The following is a 20,493-nucleotide window of genomic DNA, read 5'->3' on the forward strand; positions in this document are numbered from 1 at the left end:
GGCCCAACTTGGCTTTAAAACTGGTATTGTTATTTATATTTAATAGCAGCTTCAGAAAAAGCTGCAAATCCTAGGGCATGGCAGAAATGTAAATGCTAACTGATTGTTATTCTTACAGAAACTTAGAATTCAAAAATTTAATCATCCTCATTAGCATAATTTGGGCGACTTCAGTCCATAACCTCACCCTGGAGTTGATTATTTATGGCGCCTTGAACAGAAGTCAAAAATTAACATTGATTTAATGTAACAATTCCATCCCCAATATAATTCATAATGCAGATACGTTTGTCAAAAATAAATCAGGCTGCTTCATCCATCTCAGAACAGGAAATCAAGAAAGGAATAGAAAGAGAATCCATAATCTTTCATTTCTGTGGCTGCTCCCGCACACCCTTCCTCTCGTCAAGTCCGTGCCTGCCCAGGGACTGCTTTGGAGGTGGCTGAGAGCTTCAGAGTGCACAGAAATCTATGAATCAAGACAGACGGGCCAGGAAGCAGTAGGGTTCCCCAGGGATGGGCTTCTTGCTCCTCCTGAGGGTTTTATCCAAGTAAACAGCTTTCTAACAAAATCGAATGAGAAAAATTATCACAGGGCGCTAGTCTGGTCGAAGGCTGCATGTGGAGAACATCATCTATGTCTTGCTTTTGTTTGAGTTTTCTCAGTGTATAGTTTGCCTTCACCTGCATCACCGCATTCAATCCTCACGACGATAGATAAGGCCCATGGAAACTGAGGCCCGGGGAAGTTAAGCAGCTTGTCCACATTCCACACGGTTTGTGCCAGGCAGTGCTGCACTGGGATGCCTGTCTCCTGGCTCCACACGCAGTGCCCTCCACCTGCCAGCAGGTAGAAAGAAAGGCACCTGGCTGAGCAGTCTGTGTCCCAGCCAAGGACTCCATCAAGGACTTGGGGTGACAATGGGAGACAGTACTCCTGGAGAAGGCAAGAAACATCCTTAAGGCATCACCAGCTTGCCAATTTCCAGAAGTTCAGAAGTGGCATTCATTACCTCTGCTGGAAAAGCTCAGAAAAGTGTAGGATCCCCACGCACTCGGCAAAATGTCCCAGGAGGAAACTCCCAGATGATTGGGGTCATAGTCATGCTGGGATTCTCTTTACCCCACTTCACATAAATTTGCGACCAAGGAAGAGAGCATGGGTAGCACCATGGATGCTTTCCACGGGGAGTACCAAGGAGCCAGACCGGCAGTGAGGAACAGGTACTTCCTCTGTGCTAATTCTCTGTCTGGACTGCTAAAGCCGCCCAGACGTGCCAAGTTTTAGTGGCAATAGGTTTGCCTGCCAGGAACCAGCCTCCTCGGCCTCCTGCCTCAAGCACCTACCTGCTGGACAATGCCAGCTCTCCCCTTCCCGTGCCAGGTGGAGTGGATGAGACCTCACAATGGACAGCAGAGTAGAGTGCCAACAGCCAGAGCCTTGCCCAATGACTGGCAGGAAAGGGACCAAGCTCAGACTATGCCATTTGGCTCTTTGGCGTCTGCTGTGGAAAAGAACTGGCTGAGAAGAGGTAAAAGCTGTTGGCAAAACATAAAGTTCGGGTTCTCTTGGTCCCAGCTCAGCAGGAATAATCATGAGCTGGCTTGGCTTCTGTGTGTCTGTATATGTGTCTTCACGCTCAATCACATGTTTTTAACAGTTATAAAATGAAGACAAAATCAGGCCAAAAGTTCACTTGTGAAAGAGAAAGCACCCAGGGCCTTGGATAAAATCACGACCATTCTTAGATTGGGTCACCGGGATGCTGGAACAATGAATTGATTCATCCAATTAGAAAACCAATTGGTTACTTCAGTTCAAACAACCACCTGATCCCACCAATGAAAAAAATAAATGTCAGTTGTTAGAGCCTTTGTTGACCAAACACTCAAGGAGTTGACTGAATTGATCTTTTACCAACTAAATGTTGTGACGCAGTGCATATACAGCTTTGGAATCACCTCTTCCAGGGTGTCACTTTGCTGAAAGAGAGGTTTCCTGCTTCTATTTCTAAATGTGTAATATTCACAATAACAATAACAATAATGCATACATGGGTACATCCACCATGAGTCAGTACTCCATTGCGTACTTCATATACTTTCTTTCAAGTCATCTTCACAGCCCTATGAAATCAGTATTATCATCATCTTGACTCTAAAGATGAGAAAACTGCAGTTCAACACAGTTAAGTAACTTGCCCAAGGTCACACAGCTAGTAAATGACACGTCCAAGGCTCAGACCCAGATCTATCCAGTTTTCCTCTTTACACTTGTTCACATGTATGTCCTTGCCTCTCCAACTAGATTGTAAGCTCCATGACACAAGGGACCTCGATTCTCACATCTAAAACAGTGCCAGAGACTTTCCCTGGTGGTCCAGTGGTAAAGAATCCTCCTTCCAATGCAGGGGATGCAGGTTTGATCCCTGGCCGGGGAATTAAGATCCCACAAGCCTTGGGGCAACTAAGGCCACGCACCACAACTACTGAACTCGCATGCCTCACCGAAAGAGCTCACGTGCCGCAAACTACAGAGCCCACGCGCTCTGGAGCCTGTGCACCATAACTAGAGAGAGAAAACCCGCACACCCCAACCAGAGAGAAGCCCGTGTGCCGCAATGAAGAACCCGCGCTGCAACGAAAGATCCCGCATGCCGGAAGTAAGACCTGACGCAGCCAAAAAAATAAAGAAAATAAATATTTTTAAAAATAAATAAATAAAACAAAAAAATAAAACAGTGCCAGCATACAGGCAGAGAAGAGGCTCTCAATAAATATCTATTGAATAAGTGAATGGTTGAATGAATGAATGAATCAGCTCCACCGTAACTGTGTCATGAAACCAATCAGCTCCATATCCACCTCCTGACCTGAAGCCCCAAACATAGAGAGTATCCAGTGGTGGGCATCGGGGCATGGCACTCCCAGAGGGCAAGGGTGAGGTATGTCCATGTTCTCTGCTGTCAGCAGGGGACAGGAGAGCAAAGACTGCCTGCCTTCCTGTCTCCTGGATATTTACATTATCGCATCCCAATGAGAGTTTCCCATCAGTCACATGTCTTCCTGATAGGCCCCTGTGCTGGGAATACCTTGTGCCACTTGGCACCCATTACCGTAGCGCTGGCATCCATGCTCCATCTTGCCAAACAGCTGTCAGAGCTAGGCAGTGGATGGCCGCGGCAATCTTGGCAATGCAGCCAGACAAGTTTCTACCTGAACTTTGGCTCTGCCAGTGACTGGATGGAGGAGCCAGAATAGAGAAGGAACGTGCCTTCTCATTTCTGATTCCCAACCATACAGGACCAAGGGAAAGGGATGTGCTAATGGTGGTGGGGAAACACCAATAAGAGAAGACATTCTTTGGGCAGATAGGAGCTCAGATCTCCCATTCATCCCCTTGCTGCCAGGCTCACCCGCACACAACTCACCCAGGACAGACCTGTTCCTCCACAGCCCCCAGACAGAAAGCTCCTCTGATAACATGTCTCATCAGCCACATTCAGAACTGCAGCCCTTCCCAATGGGCAATGGCACAGGAGTGGAGAAAACCAACAGTCTGATGATTCTCTCCTGCCACAGGGTGGAGAAAGCACCAATTCTCAACTTAGCCTCTCAAATACATGTGTTGATACTGCTTCTGTTTTCAAAGACCCTGGCCCTACTTATGCCTTGTCCCATGCACTTCCCTCTTAGGACATGAGAAACAATCAAAAAGAAGGTGGGCTTAACCCTTCCCTTGACAGGGATAGGGACTTGTCAGAGATGAGTAGGAGTGAGTTTGCAAGATGAATACCTTGGGCTTGCAAAAGACCTTATATTTGACAAAGCTTTTTCTCATTTGAGCCTTACAGCTGTGAGATGCGTAATACAGTATAAGTCTATATTACAGATGAGAAAACAGAGGCTAGGCCAAGGCCACAAATGTTGCTCTAAGCCTCCTTTCCTCTCCTCATTACCCAGGTTCTAGGTCCCTGGAGAGCAGGAGAAGAGAAACGGTGGTACTAACAGGCCATGTTAATTGCAGCACTGCCCAGCTGGTAGAAGGTGGTGTGTTACTCAGTCTGCTGCATCCTGTTCTCCTTCTGTTCTGTGAGATGAAGGGCATGTGATGGTTAATTTTATGGGTCAACTTGACTGGGCCATGGAGTGCCCAGATATTTGGCCAAACATTATTATGGGTGTGTCTGTGAGGATGTTTCTGGATGAGATGAACATCTGAACCTGCAGACTGAATAAAGCAGATTGCCCTCCCTGGTGTGGGTGGGCCTCATCTAATCAGATGAAGACCTGAATAGAACAAAAAGGCTGAGTAAGAGGGAACCCCTGCTGCATGGCTGTTGAACTGGGACATTCATTTTTTTCCTGCCTCTGAACTTGAATGGAAACATCGGCTCTTCCTAGGTCTTAAATCTGCTGGCTTTCAGACTGGAACTGCACCACCAGCTCCCCTGGGTCCCCAGCTTGCTGACTGCAGGCCTTGGGACTTGTCAGCCTCCATAATCACATGAGCCAATTACTTATAATAACTCTCCTTCTATATCTCTATGGCTATAGCTATGCATGTATCTTTTGGTTCTGTTTCTCTGGAGAATCCTGACTGCTTACAGACAGGCTCTGATTTAGGAGATGAGCTGGAAAACTGGGCTGGACTGAGGCAGGAGGCCTCCCATCCCCACATCAATCGAGAAAGGAAGGGTTGTCTGCTCTTGCACAGATTCCTTTGAGAAGCTGCCCTCCCTCCCACAAAGAATTTCTTCAAAAATATTTACTTACCCCTGCCCTGTGGCAGGCACTGTTTTGGGAGTCTGAGTATGTCAGTGAATGAAGCAAAGATCCCTGCCCTCGTGACACTCAGTTTCCACTGCAGATGTAATCAGGAAATTAGTATATTATAAGGTGGGAAACACTATGAAAAAATTAAAAATTGATCAAGGGGAGGGGGATCAGGTGCATTGGAGTGGGGGCGAGAGTGTTGAATCAAGGACGGCCTTGATGGGGAGGTGAGATTGGAGTGGATGTGAAGGAGGTGAAGGAACAAGCCAAGCAGATGTTTGAAGGAAGAGCATTCCAAACAGGAAACAGCCAGTGCGAAGTCCCTAAGAGGCGAGGTGCCTGGTGGGCACAAGGAACCGCAAAGAGGCTAGCTCGGCTGCCTCGGAGAGAGAGTAAAGAAGGGCAGAGCGGCAGGAGACAGGGACGAGGTGGCAGGAGGCTGGGTCATGCAGGGCTGTTGTAGAGATTGGAAGGGAAGCCTCGGCAGGGCTTCTGGTAGAGGAGGACATGATCTGATTTTGTTTTTTAACAAGATCCCTCTGGCTGTCTGTTGAGAACAGACTGTAAAGGGGGCAAGGATAGAAATGGGGAGACCAGTTAGGAGGGTCTTGTCAAAATCCAGACAAAGATGATGGTGGCCCCTCCCAAGGTAGTGTCAGAGGTCTGATTCTGGATGGAGTCAGCCAACAGGTGGAGACACCCCCGAAAGCAGAGCAGGCAAGTTCCAGGGTCTTGGGTCCTTCCGCTCTCTGCCCAGGGATGCGTCCCAAGGACATCTTCTCTCCTGGGACACAACTAGGAATCCACCTTCTTTGGAAGGGGCTGTGGAGGAGGATGAGACAGCCAAGTTCTAGCCCCTTCCTCCACATCTGGTGCAGCCATTAAAGGCTGATGACACCATACAAGTCCTAGAGCCAGAGTGAGGGGCATATAGGAAGGGGATGAGGCTCTCTCCCATAAGTACAGTCAGTGGTGTGCTGGTAAAGGTTTAACAACCAGCTCTCCAGGAAAAAAGAAAAGTGTGTGAAAGTGGGTGTTTGTGATTTTACTGATATAAAGGGTGCATTGCATATATTTTACAAAAATAATAAAATATACAACACTCTTTATTGTAAATTCCACATATCCAATTGGTTTTCACAGAATGCTTCTGCTGATTTTTGCAGAACTCTTCTATCCGTAGCCAACCTATGGCTACAATTGACAAACGAGTGTAGTTCTCACATGAATGTTGGTTAGTATTTGCATTTACATTAATGGGCAAAAAGAAAGTGAAACAACAAAGACATTTGTGGGAACCTCCTTCGTCAATGATGTGACTTCTTTGCTGCATCAGATAATAGTTTTCAATTACTGCAAGAATATTTCCTCAATTTTTTGTGCTGTTTACAATGTAATAGCTACACACACCACATACTTTTAGGTTTAATCTGCATCATTAAGATTTTCTCCATCACTGTTTTTAAGTCTAAACAAATAACAAAACAACAAATGAAGTCCTGACTTCACGGCATTTGCCAATTTCCATGTTGCGAATGCCCCTACTCTGGCTGATTTCAAGCTACCAAGGTGATGTCATTGAATGTGGAGTTGGAGAGAGATGCTTAGCAGTGAGTCATTACCCAGCATTTCCAACATACAGATACAATTGACGTAAATAACCTCAAGAGCACAGATAATAGTAAAGTAATTAGGAAGTCATGAGTTTTGAGTATTACCTTTGTGTTTAATGTAACTTATTGAATTGTAAGTTTATATAGTTTAGTTTTTAATAATAGCCATGTTTATCAACCAGCTGGCAAAAATCACTGGAAGTTTAACAACTGACCCTTGTGAGTCGATACCAGCCAGCTCTGGCACCCTACTGACTGTATGGTGCTTTCACAGAAATCACCCATCTTCTCAACTGGGAGACCAGAAATGGGGAAACTGAGGCTCAGAGGGGTGAGGTGATTTGCCCAAGGCACCTGGAAGCTGATGGCCTTGAGCGAGGGTGGCCTTGGGTGTCTGGTATGGGGTGAGGGGAGGATGGTGGAAACCCCAGAGAGCCAGAAGAAGTTTCATACAAGGGCAGGGAGGGTCGATAGAGGCTGTGGATGGGAGGGACCCTCAAGCCCACACCCCCATTGCCACCACCTGCTCCCCCAGCTGCCAGGCTAGCCTCTCAGGGTGGGACCTTGGTGGATTTCCATGGAGAGACAGCCACACCTAAGTTACATAGGCTATGGTTGATTAACAAATTAGCTGTTAATCATGCACCAATCAACGTAAATAACAAGTTTGTCCACAGGATGGAAGATGTGACAGGGCCAGCCTCTTTGGTTGGGCTCGTCATGAAGTCAGCATGTGGGGATCAGGCCAAAGGGAATTAGGTGGAGTGTCTGGCCCGCTGGCCCAATGCACTAGTGTTTCCCAGAAATGAGCTAGGGGCCAAGGGAGGGGTTGAAAGGCAGGAGCTAGCCCCCAAAGATACCAGCTGCGCCTGGGAGGACAGCCCCCTTTACCCCCTGTTTTTGTTCCCCAAGTTCCTTCCCTACCAATCACTGCCTCCAAAATGCCTACTTGACCCTCTGGGTCCCAGAAGTGAGAGTTATGATAGCAAGGCCAGGCCCTCCCCAGCCTCCCCAGGCCCACCCAGGTCCTGGACGTAGAGGGAGGAGCAGTGTGTAGTCCTAAACCCCAGGGAGGCCTTTGGTGGGGTCACTCTGAATTTGACCCAGCTCAGAAGCTGAGGGCAGAGCAGGCCTCCTGAAGTTGGGGATGCTGGAAGGGGCAAGGGCAGCAGGGAGAGTGTAGCCAGGGACTGGCCAGAGCTTGGCCCACACCCTAGCTTCTGTGCACAGGACGGAGAACCCACCAGCCTAGAGCTGTATTTTCTGAATCCATTAGCTGTGTGACCTTGGGCAAGTTAAAGAACCTCTCTGAGTTTCCATTTTCTCCATGTTAGAAAATGAGTTAACAATACACTAAATTCCGGGTGTTCATAAATGTTCTATTGTTTTTAACTATTTAATGATCTAGATGTTTTTCTGGGCAGTACCCCGTAGTGGGCCCTGTTTGCCTTCCCAGAAGCCCTTGGTCTCCTGCTTCACTAGCTCTGATAGGAGCAAGGAAAGAAGGATTCAGTGTCTGCTTCTAGCCTCCATCCCCTGACTCCTCAGTCTAGAAGCTCACTCCCCATGGATTTTCTTTCCCCGCAGGATCTAGAATCTGCATTGCGGCAGCCGGTGCCTTGCAATTGGTGGCAAAGCACCAGGACCTCCGCACAGGGGTCTGCATGGCCCTGAGGGGACAGCTATGCCCCCAGTCCCAGTGTCCAGGCTTTTTCAGCCCTGGAGGTGGGGAAAACGTAAGCCTGGGAGTCCCACAGACGGAGGCTCAGAGCTGGTCCTGTCACTGAACAGGTGACAGGAACCGAAGGCTCCAGGCCCCCTTCCCTCCTTTTCCACCAAGGGCCTCAGGGCAGCTCTCCTGGGACCGCGGGTGGGGTGGGGCAGGGCAGGGGGAGCTCCTCATTAGCACTTCCCCCACCCTCAGGTCTCTCAGCCGCTAAGGACAGCTCAGCCCAGAAAGGAGTTGAAAGTAGGCCCAGTTCAGCCTCGGGCAACTCACTCAGGGAGGGGAGAACCAGTGAGAGGTGAGAGGCAGCATTGGGAGAAACAGGTGAGAAGCTGAAATGAGGGTTGGGGAGAGACCAGAGTGGGAGGCAGGAGGGGAGGGAGGCGCTGACGCAGCACTGGCTGTGAGCATTGCTGCCACAAATCACCCTCGGAGAGGCCAGGGAGCCCTCACAGCGGGAGGGAGAAGACCGGAAATCCCAGATCCCGAGTGAAATCTCCATTCCCCTGGAGGCCTGGGGCACCTGGGGCCGCCCTTTGTTCTTGCCGGGGGCCTCCGTTTACCCCACTGCAAAATGGGGAGCACGATCCCCTCCTCTTAGACCCTGGGCAGAGACTGTGTCCTGGGGACATCGAGGTCCCCACGCAGAGGTACGTGGACAAGCAATGGGCTTATTAGTAGTAATTCTCATTCCTAACAGTATTAATTTTTTAAAAAAACAACCTCATGCGGAGCTCTGGGACAGGCCTGCTCTGGGGTGTGGAACAATAACTAATGTTTATGTAGCACCTCACAGCATGAAAACCAGGGTGTATTTCTCTCCTGTGATTCCCACAATAAGGTAGGAATGCAGGTAGGGTGGAGGGCGTTTCTCCTTGTTTCACAAGCCAGGAATTCCCAGTTCAAAGAAGCCCTGAGCTGCCCGGGGCCATGGAACCAGGTAGCTGCGGGGAGCAGGAACTACACCCCAACCTTGCCCTTTCTGTGGGTCACAGGGGAGAACCCGGTTAAGGTGACCGAATCCTGGGAAGGAGAGAGATCACAGGACGTTGGTGTCTGTGCCACTTCCTTGTTATAATGAAGATAATACCCACACCCTAGAGTTGCTGGGCGCATTAGGAGAGAGAATGGATTCAAGGGCTTAGCAAAGCTCCTAGCAGAGAGTACGTGCTCAATTGACGTGAGCAATGGATTTATCATTCCTAAGATTTAAGGGAAGGGGGGTTTGCCCTGCTGGTTTGCCTGCCACTCATTGGCCAAGAGGTGGACATAATGACCCCCCAGTTCTCTCCCAGGGGGAGGGGCCCAGAGAGTCATTTTCACGGCCTTTCTCATTTTCCCCTAGAGTCCCCTCCCTGTGCAGCTTTTAGGGCTTAGATGCCCACAGCCAGAGGACATTACCAAGGTGTCCTAAGCTAAAGCGAAGGAAACAGGGCTCCAGACCCTGGGGAGTTAAGCAGCTTCTGCCCTGACCTTGGGCTTGGAGCCCACCTGAGCCCAAGGCAGACCCTGGATAGATTTGTCCTTCATCAAAGCTCTGACTGGGGAAGAAGCTTGGGGCAGTGCGAGAGCATGGACTCTGGATCCTAACAGATCTGAAACCTAACTCTGCCTCAGTTTCTTTATCTGTAAAGTGGGGTTATAATAGCCATAGTGGGGATTGAATGTTGTTACCATGGTTAAGAGTTCCCCTCCCTCTCCCTTCCCTCACTGTGGAGGCCAGAATAAAGCCTAGGATGCCAGACCACTGGGCAGAGCTACCCGACACTCTCTGTGTGGACATTCTGGGGTCAGGTTCCCTGGGAGGCAGGACTCTCATCAGGCAGGACCAGCAGGTGGGATGCTGGTCACAGGAGCATCCTGGCCTCTCCATTTTCTTCAGGCCTGGCAGCTGCCCCAGCCTTCCAGGATGTACCACCCACCTGAGGCTATGGACCCTCGGAGACGGCCCTGCCTGAGCGCCCTGGCCCCCGGCCCTCCTCCAGGGTCCACCTGATGCCTGTGCCGCACATGAGCATCACACGTGGCCTCTTCCTGCCGCAGGTGAGCGAGTCAGGTGACACGTTCGGAGGCTCTGAGGGCCCCGCCACTAAGTGGTGTAATTTAGCTTGGGTTCTGTGTTTTGATTTTGCCCAGCTGCGTCTGTGTGCATTTAGATTAATCCTGTTAGGAGCGGGAGCGGGGCTACCTGCTGTTTATCAAGAGTGCTTGTGTGATTCCCGTTGAACATGCAGCCACCTTCCCTGTGCACAGAAGCCTCCTGTCTCCTCCCTCCCGCCAGAACAGGGAGAGGCGGACAGGTCCACAGAAGGGGCTGCCAGAGCTACCCACGCTTGGCCTAGCACAGACCCACCGCTCGGCCTCTTCCATCCTCAGCACCTCCCCCCGGCTCCACCTTCATTGCAAGGCCTTTAATCCACTGCATCTTGGAGTCTAGAAGCCTCCAGAATCATGGCTGTGATTGCTCTAAAGCCAGCAGGAGTCCGGGTGCTCTGAATAATGTTTGGAGACACATCCCTGACTCTCATTTTTCTCACCTGTAAGACGGGGCTAGTGATACCCATCCTACTTACACAGAAGCTTTTCTTGAAGGTGAAATGAGAGTATTTTCCCACAGTGCTTTGCGAGGTGTCAGCCCTGCTGCGTTGTCAGGTGCAAGACATCCCAGAGGCAGGGTCCAGTTCTGTTCTCCCTCTCGGCAATGTGTCCTTCGACGAGTCACCAAGACATGGGACCTCTGTGATACCTCGTGTAATACCCGCCCCATCTACTCACAGGGTTGATGCCAAGACCAACTGATATCAGTTTTCACCCATCACTGGAACTCCTACCAGGTGCTTTCAACACAGCATCTAATTTCATGCAGGGCAACCCATGGAGGGGGAAATGGCCACCCCAGACTACTGACAAGGAGCCTGAGGTCAGAGAGGTCCTCTGCCTCCAAACTCAAGCTCCCATCATTTGCGCTTCACCCGTGGGGACACTGACTGGGTCAAGTTCTTTCCCTCTGCACAAGGTCACATCAGTGGTGTGATGACCTCCAGCTGGAGGCAGATGGGTGGGCAGGGCCACTGTTCCTTGGAGCTGCAGGCACCTCATCAGAACCCCAGCTCCCCTACCCAATACCGACCAGCCCTCTCCTGCTGGAGGGTTTGAGGGCCGCCAGAGGTCACCGGTTCAGCCCTCTGCCTGCCCCGGCACTTCCCAGGGGTTCACCCGCCTGAGTGACACCTCTTCCTCCAGGAAGGCATTCCCTCAGGGTCCATCACCCATCCCTTGGGAAATGCTTCCTGAGCAAGGTCATCCCCCCACCACCAAGCTCTCCATTAGCAAATCCCCAGCCTCTGTCTCCACCCATACCTCGCCCCTCAGTCTCAGTATTTTTCTATGGATTTATTTCTCTTTTTTTGAACAGCTTCATTGAGATACAACCCAAATACCCTATAATTCACCTATTTAAAGTCTACAATTGAAAGGTTTTTAGTTTATTCACAAACGTGTGCAAGCACCACCACAGTTCGCTTTAGCACATTTTCATCATCTCTAAAAAAAACCCCATACCTTTCAGCCATCACCCCTCCATCCCCCCAGCCCCACTCAAGTCCCTAAGCAACCATTAACCCACTTTCTGTCCCCACAGATTTGCTCATTCTGGACTTCTGTAGGAACAGAATTGCATACTAGGTGGACTTCTGGGACTGACTTCTTCCACCTAAGGTTTTTGATGTTCATCCACATGGTAGCATGTGTCAGGATTCCATTCCTTTCACAGCTGGATGATATTGTGTGGATACACATATTTTGGTCACCCATTCATCACTTGGTGAACAACTGGCTTGTTTGTACCTTTTGGCTATAATGAAGAAAGCTGCTATAAACGTTGGCATACAAGGTTCTGTGTGGATGTGTGTTTTATATTCTCCTGAGTATATACCTAAGAGTGGACGTGCTGGGTTATACGGTAACTATGTTTAACCATTTGAGGAACTGCCAGACTGGTTTCCAAAGTGGCTGCACCATTTCACACTCTTACCAGCAGTGTATGAGGTTCTAATTTCTCCACATCCTTGACAACACTTGCTATTATCTGTCTTCTCGATTATCACCAACCTACTGGATGTGAAGTAGTATCTCATCGTCGTTTTTTTTTTTTTTCCGGTACGCGGGCCTCTCACTGTTGTGGCCTCTCCCGTTGTGGAGCACAAGCTCCGGATGTGCAGGCTCAGAGGCCATGGCTCACGGGCCCAGCCACTCCGCGGCATGTGGGATCCTCCCAGACCAGGGCATGAACCCGTGTCCCCTGCATCAGCAGGTGGACTCTCAACCACTGCACCACCAGGGAAGCCCCTCACTGCGGTTTTGATTTGCGTTTCCCCGATGACGAACGGTGTTGAGCATCTTTTCATGTGCTTATTGGCCTGTGTAATTCCTTGGAGAAATATGTATTCTGATACTCTGTCCGCTTTTTAATTGGGTTGTCTTTTTATCATGGAGTTGTAAGTGTTCTTTATATACTCTCGCTATAAGTCCCTTAGTCTCAGATTTTAACACCTACCTAACTGGCATAGGCTTATGGTCGAGGGGGAGGACCATGGGCTCTGAAATGAGACCAGCTGGGGTTCAAATCCCCACTCAGGCACTGAGTCACAGAGAATTTATCGAACTCATCTGTAGAATAGTGGTAACGGCACCTGGGAAATAACACGCTCTGCTCGTGTTTAGCTGGTGCCAGGCAAGGGGCTGAGAGCCTTTACAGTTCTCCCGCTGAGATAGGTAAGGAACTGTTATTATTCCTGTTTTGCAGCGGAGGCAACACAGGCACAGAGAAATTGCTAAAGACTGTGGAGTGGCGGAGCGGGGAGACCCCACATCTGGGGGACTCTAGTGCTGAGAGCCACAGCGGTGTATTGCCTTCCCAAGGCAGACAATCGACAGGGTTAAATGAATGAGTGAATGCGTGCCTTCACTGACGGGGACCTCACCACTCACCAAGTCGTCTGCTCTACTTTTGGACATTCCTAGTTACTGCAAATTCTTTCCTTCCTTGAGCAAAGCTTGCCTCCCTCATCATAACCTCTCCCACTGGCCCTGGCTCTGCCCTCTAGCAGACTCCTGATGTGCAGGGGCTTGGGTCACGGCTGCTAACTCCAACCCTGGTCCAGAAGAGGTCCCCTCTGTCCCACATTCATGCACGAGCCCCAGCCCTGACCTGCCGACCAGGCTCCAGGGTGGAGTCTGGGGAGTGACCACTCCCACTGGCCCATCCGGCCCTCCCACTGGATACAGAGAGCGCCAGATTCCCCTCCCCAGGAACCTCCACAGGGAAATGAGGCCCTTGTCAACTGTGATGTGGGAGCCATGTGGCTTTGAGACCAGGTCGGGGGAAGGCAGGAGCGAGAGCCAGGCGAGGGCCGGAGGAGCCTGTGGCTGGCTGGTGGGAGGGGTGTACACGGGGAGCTGCTCTTTCCAGCAATCTGAGCAATCCCATGCTTGGTTAGCTCTGCAAGTGACGTTGCTTCGGAGCTGACCTTTTGTGGCCCCAAGGCTGACCCAACCAGTGGGCTGTGAGACCCAGTCTTGGGCTGGGAGGCCTGGGGGGCAGCAGGGGTGGACTTCAGTGCAGGAGCCCCCCCACCCCGCAACAATCCCCCGAGGAGCGCAATCAGCCTGTCGTGCCGTCAGGCGGGACAGCGTACCTGAGCCCCTCTGCCAGCCCCTCCAGACAAGGCGGGAGCCCCACCTCTGTCTCTTCACCACAGCAGGGGTCCTGGGGTGGGGTTCCCTTATGCCTGCTCTTGAGAATTCAGGCTGCGCTAGACAGGCTAGGACCATAACCCCCAGCAATCCAGGGCCAGGACCTCTAGCTGTGTCCTGGATGCGGAGGGAGCTCCCCTGACATGGGCAGACCCCAGGGCTATTGTTTCCAACAATTCCTACAGCTCCGTGTTAGCTGAGAGGCTGGCTTGGGGGTCAGGATGACCCAAGCTTGAATTGTGCCTCTGCAAGTTACTTCCCTGGCCTCAGCTTGCATTTCTATGAAATGGGGATAGGGATGCTCACTTTGCTGAGGTGTTGTGAGGATTAAATGAGTCCTTCAAGCCCATCCCACAAGATTACACACCCTACGATTCTATTCATTTGGCCTTCTTGATACCAAAATGATAGAAATGGAGAACAGATCAGTGGTTGGCAGGGACCAGGAAAGAGGGAGGAAGGGGGAGGTTGGGTGCCTATAAAGGGCAACAGAAAAGACCCTTTTGCTGATGGAAATGCTCTGTAGGTTGCCCGTATCCCTGTCAGTATCCCGGGTGTGATATACTGTACTAAGGTTGTGCAAGATGGGGGGAACTGGACACAGGATACACGGGCTCTCTCTGTGTTATTTCTTACAACTGCATGTGAAACTACAGGCATCTCAAAATTAAAAGTTTACTTTTTTGAAAAGAGAGTTATCTCATGAAGAAGATATCTGTAGAAGAATAGCATCTATAACATTAGCTATTCTTGCTCTCCGTTCCCCTGGGTTCCTCTGTGAACTGGTATGGCCTGGGAATTGGCATTATATGAAGCTGTCACAGCAAAAGAGGGAAGGAGGTGAGAAGAGCCTGACTATGTGTTAGCATCTTTTACTTCCGTGCCTGCCATGAGTGCGTAATAAATGCATGAGTGAGTGAGTGAATGAGTGAATGGCCATTACAGCCAGTGAGCTGGAAATGAAATGGGCTTAAAGCAAGTGATATTTTGGGCTTCCCTGATGGCGCAGTGGTTGAGAGTCCGCCTGCCGATGCAGGGGACACGGGTTCGTGCCCCGGTCCGGGAAGATCCCACATGCCGTGGAGCGGCTGGGCCCATGAGCCATGGCCGCTGAGCCTGCGCGTCCAGAGCCTGTGCTCTGCAACGGGAGAGGCCACAGCAGTGAGAGGCCCACGTACCACACACACACACACACAAAAGCAAGTGATATTTGGGGTAGACACAGGGCCAATCTTGCAGCCACTAGGATGGCCAGCCCAGTACCCTACCTTGGCTAGTCACCCCAGGCTGTGTTGTGGGGTGTGCCAGGAGCAAGCTGTGTGCCTGCACGGACAGCACTTTCATTAGTGCAAGAGTCAATCACGTCGGACGAGCAGAGCCCCGACTTCTCCCGGCAGCGTGGGGAAAATGGAAGCCTAGCATTTTCAGTTTAAGGTTCAGTTACTAGTAGACTACAGAGTGGATATTAAATCCTTCAGGATTTGGAATCGGAGCGTACAAGTGGAATCCGTTAAGTAGGAGGAAGCCGCCAGAAGGAGCTGGCCCGCCGTCCTCAGCTAAGGAGAAAGACCCTCTGTGAAGCACAGACCGGATCCTACAGCCTCCACTCCAGGACCACGAGGCGTTGGTGATCACTGAAGTTCTAGGGGCTGGAATCGCTTTCCTTACTGGCTCCCTGAGTGGATTCTTCCCATGTTACTGATGGGAACGCTAGGGCCCGAATGCACCCCAGGGTTTTGCCGTCAAAATAGGAACTCACACTTCAAGCCCGTCCAGCCCTTCTCTCTCCTCTCCATCTGGTGGACTCCTACACTACCTTCAAAATGGCCCAAGACGCCCTCCTCCAGGCAGCTCCTGAACTACCCACTGGGGTTCGTCTGTGAGCCCAAGGGCTTTCAGGCATTCCATTCACCACGGTCATTATCACCCAGGACTTTCCTTGCTCCCCACCCCATCTTTGAAGGGAGCGTCATGACTTACCCTCCTGTAGCCTCACCACCAGGCACACCGGAGTATCCAACAAACATGCTGGATACAAACGGGGTTTTTACATTACATTTGTAGTTGTTGTTGAACAGCTGAAGCTTTTTGAATATGTGATGCATTCACAGTGCTCAAGACTCAAGAGGTACAGAAGGATAAGGGAGAAAGTCTCCCTCCGCCTGCCTCGCAGCCCAGCTCCTCCCGGGGGGCAGCCAGTCTCCTGTGTACCCATCCAGGCTTTATCCTGCAAGCAAACACGCACATGCTTCTCTCCCTTTCTTAACAGAACAGGATAGGATACACGTTATCCTCCCTACTCTATCTTCACTTCACCACCTTTCTTGGAGGCTATTTCTTATCCTTGCCCAGAGGATGTCTTCATGTCCCCAGTCATCTTTGTACCAGATCCCGCAGCTTCAGGAACAGGAGCCTGCGGGGCTGGGGGCTGCAAGGATGGACTCCCAGTTCTCCCTTCACTCCCAGACAGGTCTGAGGTTGCTTGGGCACCTTGAGACGGCCTCTGAGGCTGACCTGGACCAGCACACTCAGAAGCGTAGACACAGGGCCTCCAAGCCTTGGGCCCAGCCCACGGGGCGGCAGTGGGGAATGTGACAGCTTCCCTGGGGCCAGGATGACAGCCCAGCATGAAGGCTCAGGCTCAGGCTCAGTGGAGAAGGAGGATATAGAAGCTTATTAGTTTAAGCAGGATGAAATGTGTAAATTAATTACCCCGGCCACTCATGCATGTAGCGGCCGGCCCTGCATGCTGGGAGGAGACGCACTAGCCTCCATCCTTCCCGTGCGCGGTTGCCTCCCCTGCCAGATGCAGCCAGAGGACCCATGGCTGCATGCCCAGGCGGGGAAGGAGGGGCCCAGACTCATCTCGTCCCTAGAAACCAGAGTGGGTGGTCTTAAGGGATGGGCAGGCCTTCTCCTGGAATGGTGGGGTTGGATTCTGCCACCACCAGCAGCAAAAGCAGGGTCAGAAGAGAGCAGCGAAGCCCGACACCCACTCACCGAACATTTATTTCTCGAGCGATAAGGTGCCAGGGACTGTGGCAACACTTTACTTACTTCCTTTCATTTAAGTCTCACAAAACACACAGGTGGTTGTGATTACTAGCCCCATTTTGCAGATGAGAAAACTGAGGGCCAGGGTCTTGAGATGCCACGAATCCTGGGAATGAGCGAAGGAGCTCCCACCAGTCCTGCTGCCACACGAATCCCCGTTCCCGCCCCTCTGCTCTCACCTGGATCTGCACCAGGTCATCTAGTCCAGATCCTACTCTAGGCACGTCCCCACCTAAGCCACCAAAGACCCACAACCTCACCTCTCGAGGAATAATCGTGAGTCCCACACCTTCCACTTCCAGATCTGCCTTCAGCAAGTCGCCAATCAGTCATGGGTTTTGCAGTCCACTGAGCATCTTAACATGAGGATGCAACCAACCTCAGAGAAATAGTTTGCTCCCCAAGGCCAACCGCAAGGCCAGTGGGGAAACAAATTATCAGTCTACTTGGGATTAATTTCTTAATAAGCATGAGCTAGCCGAAGACCTCCCCGTCCTTCCTCACCTGGCTCCTTGTCCTCCCTGGAGAGACTCAGGGACCCAGGGCATCTTTCTCGTCCCCTGGGGAGGGGGTCCTGGCTCACCCACCCACTGCCACATCCTCTTGCAAGAGGGTCTAGTGGCTCCCAGGGTCCTGGCCCCAGCGCCTCCTCCTTCCCTTGCCTCTCAGCCTCAGCCTAGGCAAGGTGACGAATTAGGAGCCAGGAGTTAGCACATCCATCCAGCAATTAGCGTTTATCTCTCTTGATCGTGTGGCTGGACAATAGTTCATTTTCCAACTTAACAGTCAACACTCAGAAAGGTAAACCTGCCTGGGTCACTCCTGGGAGGTGACGTGAGGGTTTGGTGGGAAGACGAGGACAGGGTAGGAGCTCAGCCCGCATCTTTGCCTCCAAGCCCCCACCCCTCCCCAGAGTTATTCCTGAGGCCTCTGCCCTCCCCACATAGTTGATCAGGAGGAATGTACAAGATCCCCCCATTCCATGTGGGCAGGAGATCTGAGGATGACAGACATCAATGGGCTCTGCAGTTTGCAGCCCCTCGGTTTTTTCTCACTTTGGATTTCAAGGGCTCTGACTTTCCATCTCGCACTTCACTTGGGGGTCTGCCTTGTACAGAGTCCCGCCTTCGGGGGCTGCAGAAGTGACCCTGACCAGCCCACCCAGCCCCCTTCCTCAGGCCCACAAAGACAGTGCAAGGGCAGCAGTGCCCACGTGGAGGGGACCCTCCGCATGCACCACGCTGCAACCTTCATGCCAGGCTGGACAGGGTTTCATGGGGTGAACAGCAAGCCCCTCCTTCCTGCTCAGCTGTCGTGATGCATTCCACAGCCTAGGACCTCAGGGTCTATTTAGCTAATGTAGAAAGAGGGAAGAAAGGGGCTCCCTTTGAGGGGCTGTTCCTGACTGCAGGGCTAGGGGAGGGAGGCTTAGTGCCCATTAACTGTGGTGAAATGCTGTCACCTCCTGGCCATATCTCAGAACTGCAGGGAGCCCTGGGGCTGGTCAGGAGACCAGAAACTGCCCCGCAGCCTGCCAGTACCCCCTGTCCAATTGCAGAAGGTTGAAAGGACCAGAAAACTGAGCTTGCTCTCAGGTTTGGATGTTGATTTCACAACAGTCATATTATCATGTATCAATTATTGGGCGCTTGCTGTGCCAGGTGCTTTTCACACATTCCCAACAATCCCGTATGATGCCTTTACGGAATTTACCCTCCTATAGGCCAGGGAGCTCACCAAGGTCACACAGCTGCTGAGTACAGTCGGGGCTCGCTCAGGCAGTCTGGCTCCAGACTCTGTACTCCAAACTCCGAAGCCCACGTTTCGGTTCCCCACCCGATGGAATGTCCCAGATAGCCCCTCACTGGACCTCTCCCCAACTCCCCCTTTTTTTTTCTTTCATCTCCCCACTGCCACTGCCTCCCCCCAGATAAATGCTTCTCAGCCTGTAAGTCCTGTCCACGTGCCCACTTTCCTCTAGGAGAACAAAACAGAGTAACCCCTGATATCACAGAGTCCATATTCCAGTGGGTCCTGAAGATCCAGGTCCAGAGCAGAGCTCCACGCTTCTGAGGCCCCCGCCTCCCCGCTCCTGACCAGGAAAGCCATCTCCTCAGGGAAGGCCCAAGTCCCATACTGTCGGGGTCTAAAGGTGAGGTGGGGCAGCCGGGTGGGTAAGGGGAGGCGTGGGGAGTCAGGAGTCCAATCCACCTGGCTCTCGACCAGATCCTGATCAAAGCCCTAACCTGGTACCAAGCTCCATTCTTCAGTCCCTTCCAACCACTCACGCTATGATCTTTGCTGCACAGAGCTGGGAAAGGACCCCAGGAATGATCCAGTGAAAACACCTCATTTTTTAGATGGGGAAGTTCGGGACCAGAGAGGGCAAGCAGATCACACAGCCCAAAGTGATGGAGTCAGGAAAAGAAATCCCAACTACCTGGCCCAGCTCCCTGCTGAGCCCCAGCTCTGCTGCGCTGCCTCCTCCAGCCCTATGCCGGCAGGCTACCCACAGCACCCCCGGAATCGCCTAAGGCACAGAGCTGGTGAGGACAAGGCACAGGGGAGCATGGATCTGAGGGAAACTAGAATAGAAATGGAGTCTTGCTTCTCTCCTTTCTCTCCCGTTCTGGGGAGGGACATCTCCCCTCCCATTCCCTGAGCCATTTGGGGCCTGCGATAGTCCCAATGTTTTCATTCACACTGAGGAGGGAGGCTTTCTAAGAAGTGGGAAGAAAGGATTCCCTTGATTGTTTTATAATCACAGCTCTGGCGGTAATGGAACTGGTGGGGATGGATGTGGGAGCACCGTGCTTGGGGGACGTCCCCACCCAGGTCCCAGCAGAGGACCCAGGACCTCCAGGCTGCAGGTGGCCGCTCCTGGGGAGGCCCAGGCCTCAGACAGGCAGGGGCCCAGCTGCCCCCATGGCTCTCAGCCCAGAGAATTCAGCAGGACCGGGGTCCATTTCCCCTCCTTAAGCTGGCGGGCTTGGGGAAGGGCCCAAAATGTGGGCAGACAGGCCCTTTCTCAGAGCATCTGGGTGCCCCTGGAGCCCGGGGGCGGGGGTGGTGGCCCTCTTCACCATGACAGCCACAGAGACTGCAGGTCCTAAAGAAGGTGGGGGAGGCCACGGGGCACTGGGTGTCACTGAGATGGGCCTGCTGGGAGGGGAACACTCCTCAGAGGACATTGCTCATGGAACCAGCACCCGGGGCAGCGGGGAGCCGCAGCCAAGGCCGAGGACACTGCTCCCAGACCTCAAGGGAGGGCACCAAGGTGGCAGAGCATCCCACGCGCAGTCGACTGCTTCCTGATGACGGCAGAAGGTTCTCCCTTCACCTTCCCTTCCTTCCTTCCCCTCTTTCCTCCCGGTCATCCTCTTATCCATCTCTCCTGATTCCAAGGAGCCCCCTTCTGGGAAGTCTGGCTGCTGGCTGGCATCCCAAAGCTGCCCGGCCCAGCAGGGCAGGGAGGGGAAGAGGAGGGTGTTGCCCCTCGACGATGGACCAGCAGTGAGCTCACTGAGGTTCTTTTACTGAGGTGCGTGGGGCTGCTCCCCTGGGATCATT

This window comes from Mesoplodon mirus (assembly GCF_964341445.2).
Source record: "Mesoplodon mirus genome assembly, chromosome: 7".
NCBI classification, from domain to species: domain Eukaryota; kingdom Metazoa; phylum Chordata; class Mammalia; order Artiodactyla; family Ziphiidae; genus Mesoplodon; species Mesoplodon mirus.